Here is a 26,717-nt window from a genome sequence, read left to right as displayed (position 1 = left end):
ACAACCTAGCCCTGCAGCCATCAAAAAGCCACCCACATATGGCAGATCTGGTAGGTAGAGGCTTGCGAGTAAGACCCCTAAAAGTGATGTGGTGCTGTCTGTGAAACCTGGCGCTGATGACTGCGAGTGCTGACCGAAGCAAGGTAGACAAACAAAACTTGAATTCCCGAGTGAAGTGCAACCCGCCAAGTGCACGCCTTAGACATGCTGTTGTGAAACACAAACATGCCTATGTGGGCGGACGATCTAGGGGGGGCGGGGTGGACACTATTCCAATGGGCGGGCCTAATAACAAAATGCAGATGTATTACAGTGAGGTTCCCAATGTCCGATGGCAGGAAACGCAGCTCACCATTGGTGGGCTAAGCAGATGATAAACCGGTTTCACGCTGCCGTGTGTGAGTTTAGAGTGATGAGATGGTTGCCTTACCCTGGTTGTACGGATGAGATCATTCATCCTCTATCTGCATTGGAATACCAACCTCTTCTGTACAACATTGGCACTGATCACCACTGCCATCGCCTACCAAGTCGGAACGGTAATGTAGCTGCCCGTCCTGCGGCCAGAGGGGGGACCTCCAAGGCATCCAAAAGGCAGTGAGGAGCTGCAGTCTTCTTGCTTTTCTCCTACAACCACTCACGCCACTGAATATACCTGATGCCAGTGGGCATGGAAAATCTTGGCCACAGTATTCAGTACCTTTTGTAACTGCTCAGAAAATGATGTCTTCATGAACCAAGACACAGACAACATTTAGGCTTGGGCTGATAAGTGGTAAGTAATATTAGCACCACACAAGAGAGTTTAATCATCTCTCATTGACATTCAACTTTTCAGCTCCATCACTGAATCCTCCACCATCAACATTCTGGGGATCACCATTAACCAGAAGCTTAACCAGCATATAAATACCATGGTTACAAGGGCAGGTCAGAGGCTGGGAATTTGTGGTAACTCTACCTACCGACTCTCCAAAGCCTTTCTACCATCTATTATGCACAAGTCAGGAGTGTGATGGAAGAATCTCCAATTGTCTGGTTGATTGCAGCTCCAGAAACCACTCTAGAATCTCAACACCATCCAAGGCAAAGCAGCCCATTTGATCAATACCCATCCATTACGTTGAACATTAACTCATCCATCAAGGCACAGTGGCTGCCATGTGTACCATTTGCAAGATGCATTGCAGCAATATGCCAAGGTGTCTTCAACAGTACCTCGCAAAACTGCAACCTGTACTACCAGAAGAACAAGGGCAGCAGACCCATGGGAACACTACCACTTGCAAGTTCCCCACCAAGTCACTTACCATTCTGGCTTGGTATTCCTTCACTCTCGCTGGGACAGAATCCTGGGCCAGAATTTTACATCTCGTGGGTGAGCGCACGCCCTACCCATTCGGCTGCGAAATAGCATGAGATCATCTAGGGCGAGCGTCCCAACGCCATCGCACACTCACGCGATATCTCTCTCGGCAGGCACGCATGGCAATCAGAAGCGCACCCGCTGACAATTAAGTGGGTAACTAAGCCCATTAAGGAGGCAATTGAAAGCGATTTTTCATGGCCTGTTCACTTCTACAGTGGGCAGATGAGCCAATCAGCCAAGCAGCCTTTACATTTTTGCTCAAACCTCGTTCCAGGGCAGGATGTAATCTCCAGGGGGAAATAAAATGAGCTATCTGTGGACTGTTTTTTATGAGGTATGCTTTAAGGTGCTTGATTGTGCTTCATGGACATATTTCGCAGCACATTTTTGTTGTTCTGTTTATTCTGTGGAGGTCTGCAGCTCCCTGAGGCAGCTGTCTGCCTTCAGGGAGCTCACTGGAAGAGCTCACCTGCACCCGCGGTGATGTCGGCACCTGTCCTTTTCCTGCCCCCATCGGCAATGCTGAGCCTTTCCAGCGCGCATTTCACGCTGGCTGACCGTTAATTGGCCACCCAGCGTGGAATCAGGTTCGGGGGTTGATCGCAGTCGGGGGCCCGTTTCCAGTCCGCACCCGGGTCCGAAGAACCCACGTGTCCAATGAGCAAAAAAATTCAAGCCCTGGGACTCCCAGGAACAATAGCCCCATGGATGTACCTAAACCATATGGACTGCAGTGATTCAAGTTAGCAGCTCACCACCGCCTTCCCAAGGGCAATTAGGAATAGGCAATAAATATTGTCTTGCCAGTGACGCCCATAACACATGAGCGAATGAAAAAATATTATGTAAAAATTCATCCTTTGATAGAAATAAATGTGATTGTTTAAATTTTATACTTCATTCATCCAGCCATAAAAACTACCTGTGCTATAAAACAACCACAATTGAAAATTTTGGCATGCATTTTTCAGAAATATTTAAAGTGCCCTTTGTTTCAACTGGAACCAGCCTCAAATTCATTAATAAAAATACATTTCCCCATTGATTCCATTGACAAACTAATCTCGGGTTCCCTGCTGCTTGTGAATTGAGCAGTCTGGCCATTTTCTAAATAAACCGAGATTATCAATCCATATTATGTGTTGTTACTGCTGCTATGGAATTCAAATCAATCATCTAATGCAAACAAAGCTAAATTTTTATCAAACTGATAATAGTTTCTATTCTTGTGTGAGGAATGAGATTGTCATTTGAAAACATCTTAAAATGGATTTTCCTTTTAATGTGTTTGGGAACAAAGGGCATCACCTAGGTAGAGTGCATCATCGAAAATTGTAAGGGTAACTCTGTAACTCTGGAAAGGAGCTTGCCCGATTTCCACTTTATTAATTTAAATGGACAAATAATCATACGTATGAGGCTGCCTGCCTGATTTTCCATTCTTTGTTCCATCCAGATGTTTCTTTATACCCAAGTACATTAAGAGTAGCATCTGCCCTTTTAATTTATTTTGTCAAGTTGAATTTTAAGCTTTATGGCTGGAATTTTATGTTGCGCTGGGAGTGGGCTGACAGCTGCAATGGCATACAATTGGGTGGCACCGTAGGGGCACCATGCTCATCACCTACCTTCCTCAGCTGGAGGTTTACCAGTGACTGCCTGCCCTTTGGTCATTTGAGGCTCTTAAATGCCAATTAATAGCTACTGAAGGGCCTCCTCCTACTGCCCCTGGCATTTTACCAGTGGCAAAGAGGGCCCATACCATGTGGCAGGGTGGCCAGATAAATCCTGGCTGCACGTTTGGGGCCCTTTTTTTTCGTCAACCTGTCCCCATCAGAGGCCTCTCCAATGGAAATGGTCACCTTGAGTTGCCCATTCACCCAACCTGGCCTCCCATTCATGGTTCCCCTTCACTGGGGCCTGCTTGACTGGCCCCGGCAACGTCACACCACTCACCGCGGCATCTGGCCTCCTCCATGACTGCTCACTAGGGCTGACTGCAGTTCCAGTAGTGGCCACCACTCCCAATGGCGCAGCTGAGATTGGAGAGCGGCCAGCCATCTAATTGGACAGCAGCTTTTCAAGCGGGAAATCCACCGACATTGAGGTGGAAGCCACGACATCAGGCAGTTAACTCTGACGATAAGGTCCAATTATGACTTCTCTGGCCAGTGGAGGTGGGCTCGACCCGACTTTTCAGGTTGTGTGTGGGAGCACCACCCCAGCAAAAAAATCCCAGCCTATGTTTCAAAACAACAATCTGTGATGTGGCAACACAAACATATATAAGAGTTTCTTGACATGTTACTGTGACACTTCCTTTCTTGTAATAGTCTTTTCTTTCCCTTACCTCTTGATGATGCAGCATTTTGATGTGGTCTTCCACATTATTAACTACATATTCCAATTTGTATGGGGTGGTGGTGTGTGTGTCAGCTTCACCTCTGACTTCTGAGCGGTCTGAATCGCTCCCACTCCCTGGGTTCTAGACCTTGGACTTATTTGGGGGTTGTGACAAAATGCAGCAGACAACTGGTTTTGGTGCAAGAAAAAAACTGAGTTTATTGAAGTCACAAATGAACTTATAACATCAGGATTACACTGATATTATACAGACTCACAAAGTACACTTAGTTAAGAATGGGGAACACACGGCATAACGAGAGAAAATCATGCTACTCATCCCTTTACCCTTGTCCCACCCCCAAAACCTAACTAAATTGAACTAGGAGAGGTCAGGGATCATGCTCACCAACCCAGGGTTCCTTGACAGTTCGAAATCCAGCCAGGTAAGCCGGTTGCAGTTTTGGGGTACGCTCTTTGTGTCCTCTGGGGCCTGCCATCCCCATGTGGTCCTGGTATGTGAAATCTGCGAAGGTTCTTCAGTTGGGTGGAGGGCGTGGTTGTGGGTGGTCGGTCTTCGTGGAGGGCTGTGGTTGCGGCCTTGTTGTCTTCGGTTGAGCCTGCCACCCCATGCCTCTCGCCGTGATGTTGCCTGTGGGCCTGCAAACCTCCGGATCTCCTTCCTCCGCTTGGCTCAGCTCCCTGCTTAAAACTCTGCTTCAACTGCTCCCAACTGCTCACTGCCCAAAACTGCTTTCAAAACTGCTCACCCTTCTGTGTCTCCCAAAAACCAAACTGCTCACTTTAGATCTCCTGGCCCAGGTATACTGTTTTTTTCAAATTTCTTATCTCAACCCAAATCAAGGTTAGTTCTTTGTTTGATTTTGGTGGGCTTCCCCAGGTGATTGATGTCTTGTTTTTAATGGGCTCGCATGATGTTTATCATTGTCTTCCTGCCCCCATAACTAGTCTTGAACTGAAAACCATTGTATGTGTGGAGTATTGATGGGTTCACATAATTGCATTGATTGTGGTCTTCCTGCCTTAGTAGTTAGTAGCGATTATTTATGCAAGATTTTGATAGGCTTTAGTTTTGTGTTGATTGTTTTAAAGGGAATAATGTGTATTCTGTCTCCTCTCGTTGTTTGGTTTCAGGTAAAGTCCAAAAGTCATATCCTTGTTGATGATATGAAAACTGTGGGAATTTTGAGAACCCTTCAAATTTAGCATTATATGTAAATTTTATCATCCTTCCAATTTTTGAGTCTGAATCATTTATTTGGATGGTGAACAAATATGTTCCCAGCATGGACCCCTGTGGCATTACTTCCAACTTGCTGCCAGTCAAAAGAATTCACTCAACAGCTATCCTCCATTTTATGTTTTAAGCTTTGACTGCATTTTACTGCTTGGATACCGGCTCCACTCTTGTGATGCGTCTTTTTCCCTCAGCTTTTCTTGCCTGCACTTTCTGTAATGCCTTCAAATAAGGTTTCTCAGCAGGTTTGGCTAAACATCCTTCACATCCGACCCAGTGCAACAAACCTCGTAGGAAGCAGTGCGGAGAATCCGTGCAGAAAGCACACTCCCTTTTTATAGCACTTGCTACCACATTCCGGTAAGTGAAGAGTTTAAATGTCCTGAGGCTGCTTTGAAAGCAGCTACAAATAGAAGGTCAATATTTAAGACAAGTGGGTAAGCGGGTAGAGTGGGTAAGGGGGTAGGATGTATGAAGTAAGGGGGTAGGGTGAATTAAGGTATGTGTGTAAGGGGGTAGGGTGGGTGAGGGTGGGGAGGGTAGGCTGGCAGGTGAGTAGGGTGGTCTGGGTGAGGTAGGTGAGGTGGGTAGGGTGGTAGTTGGGTTGGGTGGCATGTGGGTGAGGTGGATAGAGAAGTAGGTGGGTAAGGTGGGTAGGGTAGAAAATGGGTAGGCGGGTGAGTGGGTACGTGGGCTGGGGGGTAGTCCAGTTGAGTCATGGGGGTGTCCGATTGGGCTGGCGGCTAGTCAGGTCAGTGTGGTGGTGGGGGATGAAGGGTCGGGGGGAGTCAGGTGGTTGAGGTTAGTCAGGTTGGTTAAGGGGGGATTTGGGGACTTAGAGGGGTAGTGGGGGGATCAGGGGGTTAGTTGGGGGCTCAGGGAGGTAGTCAGGGGGGGTCAGTGTGAGTGACTGGGGGGTCAATTTTAGAGTTACCCAGGTGTTAGACTAGGTTTATCCTGTCTAACATTTCCTGGGTAACTATCCGGGTAAATAAGTTGGAACCATCCGAAGTTTGCAACTCCAACTCAGAGTTGGAGACTTTTTCAGGGGGTCCTGGGGAGCAGGGAAATTGCCCATTGGAAGTTCAAACTTCCTGGGCAATTCACACAGAGTCTTTATGTTGGGAGTTCCGAGGGGGTCCCATAACGTATCTTGCAGGGTTAGTCTGGTTTCCGACAATTTGGATACCATAAGTTCTGGGCCATGATCTTTTTAGAAATCCCTGCTGACTATTTTTGATTATGTTGTCTGTCTCTAGATGTTTTGTTATCTGATCTGCTGACAAAAATTCTACAGTGAAATATCTACAATCAGGTGCCCCCCCAAAATGGATACCTGCAAAAAATGGGCACATATCAACAGTCCCAAATATTTCGTATTGTATCAGCTGCACTTCAAATCGAAGGGCACTCACAAATTCTGAATGCCAGATAGCCTTCAATGCACCAAGACTATTTACAACTTAAAATAGGTGACATTGGATGAAAAAGAAAGTCTTTTGTGGAATGGTGTTTTCTTTACCCAGCATACAGAGAAATTGATTGAATGCTCAAATAAAAACAAGAAATGTTGGAAAAACTCAGCAGGTCTGGCAGCATCTGTGGAGACACAAACAGAGTTAATGGGTGGAATTTTCCATGCCCGCTGGTGGCGGGCGTGAGCGGAAAATATGGCAGGAAGGCCAAAAACCAGTTTCACGCAGCAATGAAACACACTTGCAACTGTCTGCTCCACCCATCAATGGCAGGCCAAGTTTCCCACTGCCACACATTGGGAGCTTCATTGTTAAACATCTTCATATTATTATAAGCCCAGCTCCCAGGAATCACCCCCCTACGCTGGATCATCCGGGCACGTCGACATGTTTCACAACTGCAAATAAACAACATGCATTTGGTGAGCTGCACTTCACTTGGGACTTTGAGATTTGTTTGCCTACCTTGCTTCGGGCAGCACTCGTGATCATCAGCTCCAGGCTTCACAGGTAACACCACATCACTTTTAGGGGGGCTCACAGACAGGTCTCTACCTACCCAACCAACGGCTGCAGGGCTATGGCTTGCTTGGGGAAGGGGGAGAAATGGCCTCAGGCAAGGGAAGAAGCTGCAGGGCTGGGGCATTACTGGGGAAGGAGGTATCCCAGGGTGTGTGGGGGCACATGTTGATCTGTGCAAGTTGCCTCAAGATGTTGAGGGCTGAGGAGGCAGTCTCCAGAGGAGATGAGGCCAGGTGGAGATGTGAGGGCGTTTGTGAGAGAGTGAGTGGTGATGTCCATTGAGATGGCAGTGAGTGAGATGAATATGTCATGGCCTTTTGAGTGTGTGAGTTTAGAATGATGAGATGGTTTCTTTATCCTGGTGGCTCAGATGAGATCATTCATCCTCTTCCTGCACAGGATGGCCAACCTCTTCTGTGCAGCATTGGCACTGACCACCTCTTCCACCACCACCAAAGCTGGAGTGGTGACACTGATGGGCCTCCTGCGGCCAGAGTGGGGGTAGAGAACATTGTGGTGGTCTCCAACGGTATCCAGAAGTCATCCCAGGGATACATCACAGATTCGGGGGGGCTGCAGTCTTCTTGCCTTTTGGGGCAATGTCTTCTGTGCGGCAGTCCTGGGCTGGAAGCACTGAGAGGTGTGTGCGCAGCTGCACTTTAAATATGGCACCTGGAGTGAGGAAGCGGCGAGGTGACGGAGTATTGGGCAAGTGACAGCCCGCCTGCCATCGAAATGGCGTGTTTCCCAGGAATGAATGATTAATGAGGCGGCATTGGGATGATACGGTGTGAAAAGTCACCATTGCAGCCAGTGGGTAAAACATTCTTTTTTCCGCCCACTACCACACTTAGTACAAATCTGGGATGATTCTGTCCAACGTTTAGAGTCTGTATGACTCTTCTTCAGAGCTGAAGAGAGGTAGAAATGTGAAGGATTTTATATTCTCGAAGTTGGTGGGGGTTGAAGCAAAACAGAAAATCAGGGATAGGTGGGAGCTTAGGCGAGATTTGACAAAGATGTAATGGATACAAGACAAAGGGATTTTTAATGGCAGCGTTAAAGACTAAGGAAGGTGCTGATAGTGACATAAAGGCAAGGTAGCAGAAGGTACACCACATCAACCACATTACCCTCATCTACTCTCTCTGTTACTTCATCAAAAAGCTCAAGCAAGTTAGTTAAAGGTGGTTTTGTCTTTAACAAATCCATGCTTTCCTTAACTAGCCCAAATTTTGTCTTGAATTATCATTTCTAAAAGTTTTCCCACACTTTGGTTAAACTGACTGGCCTGTCTTTGCTGGGCTTATCCTTGCACCCTTTTACGTTATTCTTTCATGGGATGTGGGCGTCTCAGGCAACATTTATTCCCCATCCTTAATTGCCCTTGAGAAGGTGGTGGTAAGCTGCCTTCTTGATTTGCTGCAGTCCATGTGGTGTAGGCACACCCACAGAGCTGTTTCTTATAATGAGGCCATGCTGAGCACACTTTGTCAGCACAAGGACACCATTTGCACTGGCTTTTCCCACCCCATTTTTCATAATGGTTCTGCTCCATGCATTAGAGCCTTATCTTCTTTTGGCATGGCAGTGATAACTTCATCAAGGTCAGAATAGAACTTTTCGTTAAGATCTTCATCGAAGTCAAGGATTGGGGCATAAGTGCTGAAGACGGTGGCATATTGGTTACGGCTGTTGGTGAAGTGTCATGCGTCTTTCATTTATACAATTGGGGAGCTCTGACACTGCATCCAAGATCCTATTTCGGATGGCAAATGGTTAGAAATGCAATGGTCAGAAGATGTATCCATTCCATGATTCTACAACAAGTACTGATGAAATGCCAATAGCCTCCTACCCACCCCTTACCACTTCAAACATTAGCAACTACAAGTCACAGAAAGATCCCCAGCTCAGTGTGTTCAGGAGATTAAGCCCTCCTGATTTGACTGGGATCTCCAAGCCACCCTGACCCTACAGCTGCCATACTGTACTGTGCCAACGTAAGAGATCCCAGGATCACACCACCCCTTCCTCAATGGAAAAGAAATTAGCAATGAAGTTGGAAACTTAATGAACAGGAAATAGAACCAAAATCACACGGCAAGGTTCCAGAATTTGGTTCCCGGATTTGTCTTATCTCCCTAATTGATGCATTTGCTAGTTAAAAGTCCACTGGCACTATTCCTGTTTGCACTGAGTTTTTATATATGAGAACCAGTTCCTCTGTTACATATAACTCAGTTTGTCTGAGTATCCACAGATGCAATCCATCTGGAATAAAGGCTAGTTTGTCTACTAACTGCCTTCTTTCTATTTTCACTGTTATAATACAGGTAGGGGAAGGTGAAGTATGAGATCAATAGGTGGTGATGATTAGAGAGGGAAAGAAGTTAACAATAAAAAAAAACATAAATAAATTCTGGATGAAGTGGGCTTTTTTCACTCTGGACATTCTTCATGTTCTTAAACTTTTCCTTGAACATCAAACACTGAGATAATTTAACTTCTCTGTTCCTTTGAAAAAAAAACCCAGTTTGTTGACATTAGAGCAACTTGTCAGACAGGTATAATTATTGAAACAGTGCATCATCTGAAGTAAAGTCAATGATAAGCTGATGTAATGAGTAACATATGAAGGTTTAAAGTTCATTAATATCACTGATGCATTTTATTGCTTCAATCTAACTAAATTTTCCTGCCACATCACCAGAGCAGCATTATTACTTCCACAGTCTCAAAGCAAACCTGTCTTCAGTTGAGAATTGAAAGGTGCTGTGAAGAAAGATGTTTTCAGTAAGAAAAGCCATTCTTTGTGGAATCATTTTTGGCCTGTTATGCAACTCAATATCTATGGAAGGTAAGAAACAAACTTTTCACAAGGAAAGAATAACTCTTTTTGGCGTTCAGATTTATTATCTAATTTGCGACAAAAAGTAAACAGTAAAACGCTAGGAAACTATTTGTAAATTCTAGTTTATCAATACACATAAAGCTATGACTCGTGCTGTATTTAAATCTGTTACGATGATAGGATATTCCTTAATTAATAATGACTCAGTATAAGACAGTGAAGTTGGTCTACTGGATGGCTATTCTCAACCTTTGTTGTTTGTCTGCTTCATTTTCTTTTCTTCCAATGGACTGCGAAGCCACCGGACCATGCTCTGGCTTGGCAGTTTATCATACTTTCCTTTCTACCTATCTCCCTTTAGTTATTCACATCCATGTTCGCGGTTCACAGCTAGCTTTAAGCAACAAGCTTTACACCAAGTAAACAGAAAAAATTGAACTCTATTGGGCAACGAAAAGGATATAGAATACAATTATGCATCATGACACCAGAATCTACAGAACACCTTATTAAGTAATTGAGTTTAAGAATACAAGTCGGAATATCCTTTATCCGTAAATCTGAAAACCAGACACATCCAAAAACCGCACTTTTTTGAACCTCATCAACATTTAGCATGGGAAGTCTAGCTGTTTGTCTGCGCTCTTTACCTTGTGATTTTTGTGGTGAAACTTAATACAGGTACTCCGTATACAACTTACTTTTCTAGCCATTTTATTTACTTTAGACTATAACTATCCTAGGCTTAGGCTATTGTAATGTAAGTTTATCGGTGTCCGAAAACCAAAATTGTCTGAAACCCAAAAGGCAATCGGCACCGAGGGTTCGGATAATGGATATTCGTCCTGTACTCTTTTTTTTACAAAGTTCCTGAAATGTTTAGATTCAAAAAGGTGAAAAAAAGCCTGATCTATTAGTTAAGGATATTCCTGTTTTACTGTTTAAACCTGGAATACATTTATTTGTTCAGTTTGTTTAGTTTTGTCAAACAAAATATGGAAAATAAGATTCCTGTGTGTACCATTGTCACCTGTCGCTGAAGATTCTGCACAATGGCCGTCACAGCAGAAGCTGCATGGGGTCTCTTGGTTTTCTGACCCTGCATTGGAAGTTTTTGCTGGTGGCATCAGAAGGGCTGTTCTATCTACCAGGTGACAGGAAGATGTCCTGACAATTTGCCTATAATTGAAGGCTATTATTTTAACTGTCCCCTGCTCAGATTTTACTAGGCGAGGCAGGTAAAATTAAGGCCATTGATCAGAAGGGAATGAGCAGTGATGATAGAATACAGGTATGCTGAGATTTTTTTAAAATGAGGGCAGTATTTCCTGGGCAATATTAAAAGGGCTTGAAATGGATAACTAATGAGATTTAGAAGTTACTGTAGATTTTCTGTTATAGCTGTAATCCGTGATTCCAGAGCAAAATGTGTCCATTTTGAAATGTAATTTTAATCCCTGAATTTCCACTCAAACTCATTTGGTTTTGCCAAATGCAAAATCTGCCAGTACAATTGGGCAAAGCTTTGAAACTTAGTTTAAAAATAAAGGAAATTTTGCACTAAAAAAAATTCCTTGATATGTTTGAACGGTAACTTGATAACAATTGCTTAATAAAGCTGAAAACGGCTTAAAAAATAAACATTATAATTCATGGGGGTGCATTTTACAGGCAGTCAGATTACCTGCCACTCCTGACTGAAAGATCTATCGAAACCAAGCTGACCAGAAACATGGCTGCCATGTAGCAAAAATATGCTGGGGCAGCCTTAACTGGGTCAGAGTAGGACTTCCGCCCTTTGGATGCAAGGGCAGGGATTGGCTTTCAGCAGCACCCCTACCCCCTTCCCGATGCTGGGTCCCTCCCTTGGGCACTGAATGCCTGTGAACTGGGGCCCCCCCTTCTGCCACTACAATGCTACTGGTAAACCCGATAGGGCTTGCTGGGCAGCCTTCAGAAGTCATGGGAAAGCTGTAAGAGACCCCATTTAAGCCCCATTCTTTGAGCCCCCACAAAATTCCGGGCTCAGGGATAATTGGTATCAAGTGGCTGTCGAGTCTAATTGGCATCCAACTGCCGGCAGGCAGGATTTCCGCATCTGGCTTTTTCTGCCACCAACTTGTGTGGGAACAGCTTTCCTGATGCCGGGAGTCTGATGCAGGTACTCCCTCTGGACCATCCTGGAACCCCTGCCATCATGCACGCCATGGTGGGCTCAATTAAATTCCACCCTCTGTTTCTGATGGCAGAGGCATGTTTCCATTGCACAGCAAATACCAGTAAGATGTGTTAGATTCCAAAATTAAGATAATGCTATCAACCGAATGAATTTCTGGGCAGGATTTTGTATTCTGGGTCGGGACCCATAAGCAAGAGACAAATGAGGGTTCCAACCTCAAACTATGTGGGGAATAGTCAACTGGCAGTGATTTTCCACAGATTGGCCAATTAGTGGCCGGAGGACAGGCTCACCATCCTATTAATGATAGCGGATGGCACTTGGAAGGAGTTGCAGCCTATACTTTCAAGTAAGAGTAGAAAGGGTACTTCCGTCTTGAGGCGTCTGCTCAGCAACTTTTAAAACTTTTAAATTAAAAAATAGCCACAGCTGACAGGTGACCATTGTGGACATGAGTTGCTCATCACAGAATTCTCAGCCTTTGACTCAATCTTGAAGCCACAGTATTTATGTGGCTAGTCCAGTTCAGTTTCTTGGTCAATAGTAACCCCCAGGATGCTGATGGTGGGGGATTCAGTGACGCTAATGACATTGAACATCAAGGGGAGTTTGTTAAATTAGCACTTGCTGAAGTTGGTCATTGCCTGGCATTTGTGTGGCACAAATGTTATTTGCCACTTATCAGCCCAAGCCTGAATATTGTCCAGGCCTTGCAACAATGTCCTGGGACTGAGATGTTTGGCCTCCAACAAACACAAACATCTTCCTTTGTGCTAGTTATGATTCCAGAGAGCGGAGGGTCTTTCCCCTGATTCTCATCAACTTCAATTTTGCTCGGGTTCCTTGATGCCAGAATTGATCAACTGTTGTCCTGATGTCAAGGGCAGTCACTCTCACCTCACCTCTGGCATTCAATTCTTTTGTCCATGTTTGGACCAAGGCTGTAATGGAATCTGGATCCAAATGGCTCTGGTGAAATAAAAGTGGGCATCAGTGAGCAGATTATTGCTGAGTAAGTATTGCTTGCTAGCATTGTCAATGACACCATTCATCACTTTGCCAATGAGAGTTAGATTGATGAGGCAGTAATTAGCCAGATTGTATCTGTCCTGCTTTTTTGTGGATGGGACACAACTGGGCAATTTTCCACAGTGTCAGGTAGATGCCAGTTTTGGAACTGCACCAGTAGAGCTTGGGCTAGGGCACGGCTAGTTCTGGATCACAAGTTTTCAAAACTACAACTGAATGTTGTCAAGGCCAGAATGTCGTCAGGGCAGGCCTTTGCTGCATTCAGTCTGCTCAGCCATTGCTTGATGTCCTGTGGAGTGAATTGAGTTGGCTGAAAATTGGTGTCTGTGATGCTGGGGTCTCAGGAGGAGGATAAGATAGATCATCTACTCGTTATTTCTGGCTAAAGATGACCGTAATGATTGTTTCTTTCACTGACATGCTGTGCTCTGCCATCATTCAGAATGGAGTTATTTGTGAAGCCCCCTCCTCCTATTAGTTGCTTAATTGCTCAGGACTACTCATGACTGGAGGTGGCAGGACTGCAAAGCTTAAATCTGATCTGTTGGTCGTGGGATACCTTAGCTTTATCTATAGCAGGTAGCTTCTGCTGTTTAGCAGCATGTTGCCCTGTGTTGTAGCTTCACCAGATGCCTTATTTTTGGGTTTGCCCAGTGCTGTTTCTGGCATGCAGCTGGAACTTGCTGCCTACAAGGGTGATGGAGGCAAAGACAATGAATTATTTCAAAACGTAATTAGAAGATAAACTTACAGGAATGAGGATCAAGTGGAGGAATTGGGCTGACTGAATTGCTTCACAGAGTGCTGGTATGGTCTTGATGGGTGAGTAGCCTTCTTCTGTGTCATTTGACTCCATGGCCTGAATTTTTCCTGCGTCGGGCGGGCTTGGCGGGAGCGGGTGGGAGTGGTTGCAGAGCCGACCACCACCCGCAATTGGCTCCACGCTGCCATTTTACATGGGCGGGCCAATTAAGGCCCACCCAGCATAGGACGCGAGCGGTAGCGTTCAGCGCTACCTGTGCAGGTGGAGAGAGGGGAGAGAGTCGGGGCCAACAAGGAGATTGAAGCTCTTTTGAAATAAATAAATAAATGGGAAAAAAATTTAATTGAACATGTCCCCTCATGTGACTGTGTCACGTGAGATGGGACGTGTTTTTATATTTCAGAATTTTTAAAAATTTATTTCACTAAAGCTTTAAGGAGCCTCATCCCGCTCGTGGATGAGGTATCCTAAAACACATAAAGTCTGCTTGGCCTTTTCACCTGCCCACCAACCATAAGGTTAGACGGGCAGCATAAAGTTGGCCTTAATTACTTCCTTAATGGCCTTAATAGGCCTTTTAAATATCAGTGGGCGCACAGCCGACTCTGGCACATGCCAGCTGTACGAAACATCGCGAGACAGCACGATAACACTGGGATGCTCACCCAATGTCATCACATGTCATTTTAGGCACCAGTGTGTTGGGCCCGCCCCCGCACATCAACTGAAAAATCCTGGCCCATGACAGGATGAGTAATGACTGTTAGTTTCATTGATCAATGACACCTCACTGTTAACCCTGGCGAATTTTGAAAAAACCCTGTGCACTGGCTGTTAATAAATGTACAATGAATTAATTACCTAAATAGTTCAATGCCAGATCCAACAGACACAAAGGGATCTTCCATTGGCCTCCAAACACACCCAAGTAAAATCTGGAACATGGCCGGATCATGTCAGGCTCCAGTGTGCCGGCATTTTTTTGCAACTTTAACCCAAACCCACACCCCTTAGCAGTTAAAATTCTGCTTACAGCAGAATTCACGAAGGTGAATGGATTTGGGGCAGAAGAATAAGGAATAGGAATCTTCCATATATGGAAAATAGAATAGGAAAACTAGAGAGATATGTGGGAGCAGATAATAGATTTAAAAAATAGGAATAGCAGATGTGCAACACCATAGCAAGGGCATTTAAGACGATGAATTTTATGTAACTTGGCTTTGGATTCTACAACAAAGATGTGTTACCAAACTACAAAACATTAGCACTTTGCACATTGATTGCAATGTTTCAATTTCAGTATGATAAGGCTGGGGGAATCATGAAGCTAAGATCATTGGAATGATACCAAAATTATGATAATTGAAATAAAACATTTTCACTACAGAAGTATAAAATGATTAAACAGATTGATCAGAAAAGCATGACAGGTTTCCGTATTGTAAACAATAAATGTATATTTATCGAATAGTTTGTGTTATCGGTGAAAAGATATATCAGCTTCTAACTGGAATTGTCAGGATATACAGGGTGGTTAAAAATAATTTATTATCTTGCAAAGGATTGTTAGGCTATAATATTTTTTAATTAACTGATCACTGAAACTGAGCTAATCAGAACATGTAAAGAAACTATGATAATGTAAATAAGAAAACAATCCAGCATTGTGGATGTGAGGAAGTGGATTGAGATAGATGGGGAAAGCCAGTACTAAATATTTCAATTTCTGATTCTTCTGACCCATATCATATACAGAGTTCCAGGTCATGTTCCAATATGAAATTAATTTTGGTAGCGCTTCACTAACTCATAGGTTTGAAATAAAAACAGAAAACGCTGGAAGCACTCAATAGGGCAGCATCTGTGGAGAGAAACAGAGTTAACATTTCAGGTTGATGCTACCTGCCCTGCTGAATGTTTCCAGCATTTTCTGTTTTATTTCAGAATTCCTGCAGCTGCAGTATTTTGCTTTAGTAAACTAACTTTTAATTCTGATGGAGAATGTATTATTTATTTAAGTGGGCACCAAAAATGGGACAATTGCCCGCAGTTCTCTGGTTCTTTGTCATTGTGTGCAATGCTGCATTGGTAGAGCAAGAGAGGAAAAAACTTCCCCCAAAATCACTCTCAGTGTAAACATAAGGAAGAGACCCATGTTTCACAGCCGTATCAATATCAAATGAGCTTTCTGTTTAATAAATTCTATTGATTTCCAGAAAAATCCACAACAGCAAGGATGATAAATGGATATTCCTTGTTCTAGAAATTTTTCCAAACTTGAATGTTGTTGAAATGAGTGTTCCAAATTAACATATTAAATATCTCTCTAACAGCATCGACCACACCAAACACTAAAGGCATGCTCTATACATTTCCTTGTGGCTGTATGTTCAGGGACAGAAATTATTACTAAAAACTAAAAATGAGATTACTTGAATTTGTCACTTTGGAAACTGCTTTTTTTCCCCTTTTAAGGAGTATCATGCAGGATTTGGAAATGCAAAGGTACTAGAAGGAATTTATTTTCCTTCAAAGGGTTGATAGACTTGAAATGCTTTCACAGGTGCTCATTGAAACTGAGTCAGTCATACCTTGTAGAGAAACTATCATTGACATAAATATGAAAATAACATTAAAAGATTTGGATAAGACCAGGGAAATTCAATAAGAATAGGTAGATTCACTGCGAAAGCCAATATTGAGTTTAATTTCTGACTCTTCTGCTCCATGCCACATACCACAGGCAGTTCCAGGTCACGTTTCAATATTTTAAAAATTGTCATTGTGCTTAATTAACCAAGCTAGATTTGAAATAAAAACAGAAAATGCTGGAAACACCCAACAGGCCAGGCAGCATCTGCGGAGAGAGATTCTGGCTGACCAGCCGAGATTTTTCTAGAATTTTCTCTTTGTCTTGTGGGTTTTCAGCATCTGCAATATTTTCCTTTAGTAAGCTAACTTTGAATCCTAATGGAGAATATATTGCATATTTAATGGGCACCAAAAAGGGAACAATTTCCCAATGTTCTCTGGTTCTTGCTGCATTGGTAGAGGAGGAGAGGACAAAACTTCCCCAAACATCACTCTCAGAGAAAATACAAGCAAGATACCCATGACTCATCCAAAAATTAAATTCTTTAGGTTGAGAAGTAACAGGAAAATATACCAACAAATAAATTATCTGAAGAAGTACTCTATGTGAATTGAAGCACAATCAAACTAGCAAATGATGCTTTGTGGATTTGATTGAGAGATTTTTGAAAAAAATAATTTGTATAGCCTTCAAAATGCAAGGGTATACGGGGACAGCAGAATGGTTTATTTTCATTGGAAAGGTATTTATAACATGAAATGCATACAGTAAGTGGTCATTAATTGCAGTAGGCACAACATTTGGTGAGCATATATATTCACTTAATAAGAAAGATATGAAAATATGGAGGGGCAGACCAGAAAAGTCTGATTGGCATGGATAGCCTCACTGCTGACCTAGCACTGACTTTTTGGGGACAATGTTTGGTTTTGGTACAAGTAGACAAGTGGAAATTGTAGAGCAGTCACCACTATTCTTCCTTCAGTAAATCCGTGACTTTTTTCTGCAACCAACAGCTTTCCATTTCGGCCAAAATTGAGAGTGACACTCATCCATTTATAATTCTTAGACACATGCAGATATGTTGTTTGCTGTGTTTAACAGCAGTGTTTTTTGTCCAATGAAAATCTACCAGAAGCAAATATTTTAATCCAATCCTAAAGAGAAATCAAAGTTTCAAAAAAGGCTTATTCTGCCAGAAATCAAACCCAATCCTGAATATTATTACTCTGATCATGTTTTAAATGACCATTCTTTTAAATGCCTTTCTTAGTGCTGCTTCCTTTTGTGCCAGGCTGAAAAGGAATTATGAAGTCAAGTGTACAGGAATATCCTTTTTTTCATGGAAGAGGCATGTTGCCATTACACAGCAGATACTAGTAGGATACAAAATAAAGATGATAATGTCAGTCTAATGAGTTTATGATTCACGTACACGTTGTCATCGAGTGAGCTTTGTGTTTAATAGAATTATTTGGTTTCCAGAAAAATCCACAGAATCACAGAATTGTCACAGCGATAAAGGAAGCCATTTGGCCTATTGTACTGCACTGTCTCTCCGAATGAGAAATACACTTAGTGCTATTCTCCCGCCTTCTCCCCGTAACCCTGCACATTCTTCCTTTTCAAATAACAGTCTAAGTCCCTTTTGAATGCTTTGCTTGAACCAGCCCCCACTGCTCTTTCAGGCAGTGCATTCCAGACCTTAACCGCGTGCTGCATGAAAATACTTTATCTCATATCGCTTTTGCTTCTTTTGCCAATTACTTTAAATCTGTGCCCTCTCATTCTTGATCCTTTCACAAGCAGGAGCAGTTTCTCCCTATCTACTCTAACCAGACCGCTCATGATGTTGAATACTTCTGTCAAATCTCCTCTCAGCTTTCTTTTCTCCAAGCAAAACAGTCCTAACTTCTCCAGCCTATCTTCATAATTGGAGTTCCTCATCCCTAGAACCATTCACTTGAATGTTTTCTGCACTCTTTCCAATGCCTTCACGTACTCCCTGAAGTGCAAAGCTCAGAATTGAATGCAATGCTTCGGCTTTGGCCACACTAGTATCTTGTACAAATTCAACGTAACCTCCTTGTTCTTGTATTCTATGAGGAGTGCCCCTCTTAATAAAGCTAGGATAATATTTTACTATTAACCCCTCTCCTAACATATCCTACCACCTTCAATGACTTATGCACATATACACCAAGGCCCCTCTGCTCCTGCACACCCTTCAGAGTTGCACCCTTTATTTAATATTGTCACACCATGTTCTTCCTACTAAAATGAATCCTTCCACATTTCTCCGCATTGAATTTCGTCTGCCATCTGTCCACCTATTCCACCAACTTCTCTATGGCTTCTTGAAGTTCTATGGTATCCTCCTCAAAGCTCACAATGCTTCCAAGTTTCATATGATCTGCAAAACTGAAATTGTGCCTTGTATACCAGGGTCTAGATTATTAATGTATATCAGGAAAAGTAAGGGTCCAATCTCTGACCCATGGGGTACTCCACTACAAACCTTCCTCTAGCCGGTAAAACATCTATCAACCGCTACTCTCTGTTTCCTGTCACTCAGCCAATTTTATATTCATGGTGCTATTGTCCCTTTTATTCCATCAGCTATAACTTTTCTCACAAATCTGTTGTGCAGCACTGTATCAAATGTCTTTTGGAAGTCCTTGTACACCACATCAACAGCATTGTCGTGATGAACCCTCTCTGTTACCAGTTCAAAAATCTCCAACAAGTTAATTAAACACTATTTTCCCTTAAGAAATGCATCCTTACTTAATCAACATGTATTCATGTGATTGTTAAATTTGTCCCATAATAGCAAAGATTATGAATAGATATTTCTTCTTCCAGAAATTCTTTCCAAGCTTGAAAGTTGTTGAAATGAGTGTTCCAAATTAATATGTTAAATATCTCTTTTACAGCACCAACCACAAGAACCATGACTATGGTCTATACATTTCCTTGTGGCTATGGTTTCAGGGATAGGGATGATTGCTTAAAACCAAAAATGAGTTTGCTTGAATTTGTCACTTTAGAAACTGCTTTAATTTTTGTCTTTAAAGGAGCAGTATTCGAAATGAAAGGATCCACAGAGTTATTTGAAGGAAATTATTTTCCTAGCAAAGTGTTGATAAGTTTGAAATGCTTTCACAAGTGGCATTGAAAATGAATCAGTAATACCATGTAGAGAAACTCTCATGACATAAATAAGAAAATAATGTTGAAAGATTTGAGATGAGACCAGAGAAATTGAAGAAGAACAGATAGATTCACTGTGAAGGCAGTACTTACATTTCAATTTCTGATTTTTTTGCCACATGTGACATACCGCAGGGAGTTGCAGGTCACATTTCAATATTAAGTTAATTTTAGCAGTGCTTAACCGATTAAGCTAGCTTTGAAATAAATTGCAGGAAATGCTCAATACTTCAGGCAGCAACTGTGGAGAGAAAAAGAGTTAACATTTCAGGGTGGTTCGGCCTGACTTGTTGATTTTCCAGAATTTCTAGCATCTGCAGTATTTGGCTCTGGTAAGCTAACTTTGAATTCTCATGGAGAACCTATTAATTACTTAAATGGGCACCAGGAAGAGGACAATTGCCCATGGTTCACTGGTTCTTTGTCATGGTCTGCAATGCTGCATTGGCAAAGCAGGAGAGGAGAAAAATTCACTCAAAATCACATTCAGAGTAAATGCAAGCAAGATACCTATGACTGGTCCAGAACAAAATGTGTAGTTTGAGAAATAACAAAAAAAAATCCAACAAATAGGTCACCTGAAAAGGAACACGACAATGTCACATGAGATGGGACATGACCATAATTTTTACACAATCTTATTAAAAAAATTTTAATGCCTACATGCAACCTCATCCTGCCCGTCGATGAAGTTTCATGTTTTTTCTAGTACCTGCAGGGACCCCTGTCCTGACCACCAACCTTAAGGTTGGACGGGCAGATCCTTTAATTGCTTAATTGACCCTGTCAATGGACTCAATTGGCCTGACTTTGCTGCGCTCCCGCCTTCCTGAAAATTTAAATTGGGCGCATAAAATGACGCGCAGAGTTCCCCCCGACATCTCCGCGCCTCATTTTTCGCACTGGCGAGAGGGCCCCGCCCCCACTCGCCGACTTGTAAAGTTCTGCCCACAAGGTTATGCAAGAATTTATTTTCCTGTGAAGGGCTGAGAAGGGAGAGACGAGAGAAGTCAGATAATTGTTTCACAGCGATGTTTCTTGTCTAATGAAAATCTACCAAAACCAAATATTCTAATCCTGTCCTGACTGTCTGCTGTCAGCCTAATCAAAGTATGATTCACAGATGTATTGAGATGGAGTGAGTTTTGTGTTGAATAGAGTTGCTTAATGTCTCCAGCTGTAAAGATTATGAGTGGATATTTCTCATTCTAGAATTTTTTCCTCACTTGAATAGTGTTGATATGATAATTTCAATTAAGATGTTAAATATTTCACTTACAGCAACGTCCACAGCAAGCTCTACAGGTATGTTCTTTACATTTCCATGTGGCTGTACTTTCAGGGACTCAGTTGGTTGCTGAAAACTAAAATTGAGATTGTTGAATTTGTCACTTTAGAAAGTGTTCTTTTCCCTTGAAAGGAGTATGGTGCAGGGTTTGAAACACAGGGCTGAATTTTCCCCCCGTTGGGGGTAATGTTGATGGGCGGGTGCGTACCGGCGCGATTCCGATCGGTGACCCCGATCGGAGGCGTGGCGCAATTTTACGTGGGTGGGCCAATTAAGGCCCGCCCGGAGTGATGTCCACACAGAAGAGCTATGTGCTCCCAGTGCAGGCTGGGGGGAAACCCAAAAGTCGAGAATGCGCTTTTTTGCGCGTGCGCACGAAAGAGTGCACTCATCTCTCTGAGGTTAAGTGCAGCCACAGGAAGATCAGCTGTACATGAAAGAAAGCTAAAAATAGAAAAATAAAATTTCCCTTACATGCACCCTCATGTGACAATGTCACATGAGTTGGGACATGTCCATAAATTTTACACAATCTTATTAAAAAAATGTTAACGCCAACATGAAACCTCATCCCGCCCGTCGATGAAGTTTCATGTTTTTTGTAGTTCCTGCAGGGACTCCTGTCCTGACCAGCAACCTTAAGGTTGGAGGGGCAGGTCGTTTAATTGCTTAATTGACCCTGTCAATGGCCTCAATTGGCCTGATTTTGCAGCGCTCCCCCTTCCTGAAAATTTAACTTGGGTGCGTAAAATGACGCGCAGAGTTCCCCCCGACGTCTCCGCGCCTCATTTGACGCACTGGCCAGAGAGCCCCGCCCCCACTCGCCGACTTGTAATGTTCTGCCCACAAGGATACGCAAGAATTTATTTTCATGTGAAGGGCTGAGAAGGGAGAGACGAGAGAAGTCAGATAATTGTTTCACAGCGATGTTTCTTGTCTAATGAAAATCTACCAAAACCAAATATTCAAATCCTGTCCTGACTGTCTGCTGTCAGCCTAATCAAAGTAGGATTCACAGATGTATTGAGATGGAGTGAGTTTTGTGTTGAATAGAGTTGCTTAATGTCTCCAGCTGTAAAGACTATGAGTGGATATTTCTCATTCTAGAATTTTTTCTTTACTGGAATAGTGTTGATATGAGTATTCCAATTAACATGTTAAATATTTCACTTACAGTACTGCCCACAACAATCCCAACAGGTATGTTCTTTACATTTCCTTGTGGCTGTACTTTCAGGGACACAGTTGTTTGCTGAAAACTAAAATTGAGATTGTTGAATTTGTCACTTTAGAAACTGTTCTTTTCCCTTGAAAGGAGCATGGTGCAGGGGTTAAAACACAAGAAGATGCAAGAATTTATTTTCCTGCGAAGGGCTGATATGCAATGAAATGCTTTCATAAGTGGTCATCGCAAATGAGTCAGTCATACTGTACAGAGTGACTATCATGACAGAAATAAGAAAGAAAATATTAAAGCGTTTGAGACAAGACCAGGAAAATTGGATAAGGATAGATAGATCGACTGGGAAAGGCAGCACTAACAGTTCAATGTCTTATTCATGTGCCTCATGTCACATGCCGGATTATTCCAGTTCATGTTTCAATATCAAATTAGTTTTGGTGATGCTTAAACAATTGAGCAAGCTTTGAAAGAGAAACCAAAAATTCTGCTATCATTCAACAGGTCAGGCAGCATCTGTGCAGAGAAAGAGATTTAACTTTTCAGGCAATTCTGCCTGACCTGCTGAATTTTTCCAGAATCCCCTGGTTTCCTTTCCAATTTGCAGCATCTGCAGTACCTTTCTTTTGGAGGCGATCTTTGGATTCTGAATTCTAAATATTATTTATTTAAATGGATGGCAAATGGGGACAATTGCTGTCTGTTCTCTGCTTCTCCATCATTGTGTGCAACGCTGCATTGGTAAAGCAGGAGAGGAGAAAATTTCACCCCAAATCACTTTCAGAGTAAATGCCAGCGAGATACCCATGACTGGTCCAAGAATAAAGTGTGTAGATTGAGAAAAAAAAACAGGAATCTAAACCAACAACTCAGCCATCTGAAAAGATACTCGATATGAATTGAAATGCAAATGTTGCTGCTAATCTGTGCAATTGATGGAGAGATTTTTGAAAGAATAACTTGAATAGTCTTTGAAGTGCAAGGATATGTCAGGAGAGGGGAAAGATTTATTTTCATGGAAAAGCTACTGATGATATGTAGCACACACACTAAGTGGTGATTAGTTGAGGCAAGCTCAGCATTTGATGAGAATATTCCCTTGATGAGATAGATTTGAAAATATGGAGGGAGAGACCCGAAAAGACAAATAATTGTGGATAGCCTCCCATGGCAACCAGTGCTGACATATTGGAGGCAATCTTTCATTTTAGCCCTGGCAGAAAAGTGCTGGTGGCACAGCAATTGCCACTATGTACCCTGCAAGCTTAAACTTACCACTCACTCCATTTTGTAATGGGCAGCTATCCATCGAGTCCAAAATTGAGAATGACCCTCTTCTATTTCTGATTCTTTGACACATGGAAATATGTTGTTTGCTGTGTTTAACAGCAGTGTTTCCTGTCCAATGAAAATACACCAAAAGCAAATATTCTAATCCAGTCCTGTCTGTCTGCTGCCGGCCTAATCAAAGTATGGCTCACATAAGTATTGACATCGAATGAACTTTGGGTTGAATAAAATTGCAAGATATCCAGAAAAGTCCACAATAGAAAAGATTGTGGATGGATATTTCTTGTTGTAGAAATTTCCCAAGCTTGAATATTGTTGATAAGAGTATTCCAAATTGACATATTAAATATCTGTCCGAGAGAAATACCCACAACAAGCAGGACAGGTATGTTCTATACATTTACTTGGAGGTGTACTTTCAGGGACAGTGTGGTAATATGATTTGTGACATACCTTGAAGCAGAATGTTATAATAGAAGATCACATGATCTTATTTCCCAATAGCTGAGTAGCGCAGGCTACCTCCATAGTCTGTAGTCTGTAGTCAGTACTTCATAGTCTAGACTAACAGTGTGTAATGTCGAGGCATTACGTGCAGCTGCTGAGTTCCTTTGTAAATATATGGAACGTGTTCTACATAAGAACCGTCTACTGATCTGCTCTATCTATGGTACCAACTCGGTCATCCTGAAACAAGCATGCAACCCAGGTCCCATTGTCCAACGAAACTAATGACAAGGATGCAACAGACAGAGACGATTGCTGAAAGGTAAAAATGAGATTGTTGAATTTGCCACTTTAGAAGCTGTTTTTTTTCCCTTGAAAGGAGTATGGTGCAGGGTTTGAAACACAGGGATGAAATTTTCCACCGTTGGGGGGGATGTTGGTGGGTGTGCGCTTATGTGCGCGATTCCGATCAACAGCCCCGATAGGAGGCACGGTGCCATTTTACGTGGGCGGTCGAATTGAGGCCCGCCCAGCGCGACGTCTGCACAGAAGAGCTATGTGCTCCCTGTGCAGGCTGGGGGGAATCCCAAAATCGAGAGTGCGCTCGTTCCGCATGCGCACAAAAGAGTGCACTCATCTCCCTGAGACTAAGTGCAGTCTCAGGGAGATGGGCTGTACATGTAAAACAGATAAAAATAGAAAAATAAAATTTCCCTTACATGCACCCTCATGTGACAATGTCACATCAGATGGGACATGAGCATAAGTTTTACACAATCTTATTAAAAAAATTTTAATGCCTCCATGCAACCTCACCCTGCCCATCGATGAAGTTTCATGTTTTTTCTAGTTCCTGCAGAGACTCCTGTCCTGACCACAAACCTTAAGGTTGGACGGGCAGGTCAATTAATTGCTTAATTGACCGTGTCAATGGCATCAATTGGCCATTCACAGGTCGGTGGGTGCGCAGCTGATTTTGCAGCGCTCCCGCTTTCCTGAAAATTTAAATTGGGCGCGGTGACATCAGGAGTTCCCCCCGACATCTCCGTGCCTCATTTTACGCACTGGCGAGAGGGCCCCGCCCCCACTCGCCGACTTGTAAAGTTCTGCCCACAAGGTTATGCAAGAATTTATTTTCCTGTGAAGGGCTGAGAAGGGAGAGACGAGAGAAGTCAGATAATTGTTTCACAGCGATGTTTCTTGTCTAATGAAACTCTACCAAAACCAATATTCTAATCCTGTCCTGCCTGTCTGCTGTCAGCCTAATCAAAGTAGGATTCACAGATGTATTGAGATGGAGTGAGTTTTGTGTTGAATAGAGTTGCTTAATGTCTCCAGCTGTAAAGATTATGAGTGGATATTTCTCATTCTAGAATTTTTTCCTCACTTGAATAGTGTTGATATGATAATTTCAATTAAGATGTTAAATATTTCACTTACAGCAACGTCCACAGCAAGCTCTACAGGTATGTTCTTTACATTTCCATGTGGCTGTACTTTCAGGGACTCAGTTGGTTGCTGAAAACTAAAATTGAGATTGTTGAATTTGTCACTTTAGAAAGTGTTCTTTTCCCTTGAAAGGAGTATGGTGCAGGGTTTGAAACACAGGGCTGAATTTTCCCCCCGTTGGGGGTAATGTTGATGGGCGGGTGCGTACCGGCGCGATTCCGATCGGTGACCCCGATCGGAGGCGTGGCGCAATTTTACGTGGGTGGGCCAATTAAGGCCCGCCCGGAGTGATGTCCGCACAGAAGAGCTATGCGCTCCCAGTGCAGGCTGGGGGGAAACCCAAAAGTCGAGAATGCGCTTTTTTGCGCGTGCGCACGAAAGAGTGCACTCATCTCTCTGAGGTTAAGTGCAGCCACAGGAAGATCAGCTGTACATGAAAGAAAGCTAAAAATAGAAAAATAAAATTTCCCTTACATGCACCCTCATGTGACAATGTCACATGAGTTGGGACATGTCCATAAATTTTACACAATCTTATTAAAAAAATGTTAACGCCAACATGAAACCTCATCCCGCCCGTCGATGAAGTTTCATGTTTTTTGTAGTTCCTGCAGGGACTCCTGTCCTGACCAGCAACCTTAAGGTTGGAGGGGCAGGTCGTTTAATTGCTTAATTGACCCTGTCAATGGCCTCAGTTGGCCTGATTTTGCAGCGCTCCCGCCTTCCTGAAAATTTAACTTGGGTGCGTAAAATGACGCGCAGAGTTCCGCCCGAAGTCTCTGCGCCTCATTTTACGCACTGGCCAGAGGGCCCCGCCTCCACTCGCCGACTTGTGAAGTTCTGCCCACAAGGATACGCAAGGATTTATTTTCATTTGAAGGGCTGAGAAGGGAGAGACGAGAAAAGTCAGATAATTGTTTCACAGCGATGTTTCTTGTCTAATGAAAATCTACCAAAACCAATATTCTAATCCTGTCCTGCCTGTCTGCTGTCAGCCTAATCAAAGTAGGATTCACAGATGTATTGAGATGGAGTGAGTTTTGTGTTGAATAGAGTTGCTTAATGTCTCCAGCTGTAAAGATTATGAGTGGATATTTCTCATTCTAGAATTTTTTCCTCACTTGAATAGTGTTGATATGATAATTTCAATTAAGATGTTAAATATTTCACTTACAGCAACGTCCACAGCAAGCTCTACAGGTATGTTCTTTACATTTCCATATGGCTGTACTTTCAGGGACTCAGTTGGTTGCTGAAAACTAAAATTGAGATTGTTGAATTTGTCACTTTAGAAAGTGTTCTATTCCCTTGAAAGGAGTATAGTGCAGGGTTTGAAACACAGGTCTGAATTTTCCCCCCGTTGGGGGTAATGTTGATGGGCGGGTGCGTACCCACGCGATTCTAATCGATGACCGCGTTCGGAGGCGCGGCGCAATTTTACGTGGGTGGGCCAATTAAGGCC

This window comes from Cetorhinus maximus, chromosome 11 (genome assembly GCF_964194155.1).
Source record: "Cetorhinus maximus chromosome 11, sCetMax3.hap1.1, whole genome shotgun sequence".
NCBI classification, from domain to species: Eukaryota; Metazoa; Chordata; class Chondrichthyes; order Lamniformes; family Cetorhinidae; genus Cetorhinus; species Cetorhinus maximus.
Note: the sequence above shows the minus strand (reverse complement) of the source record.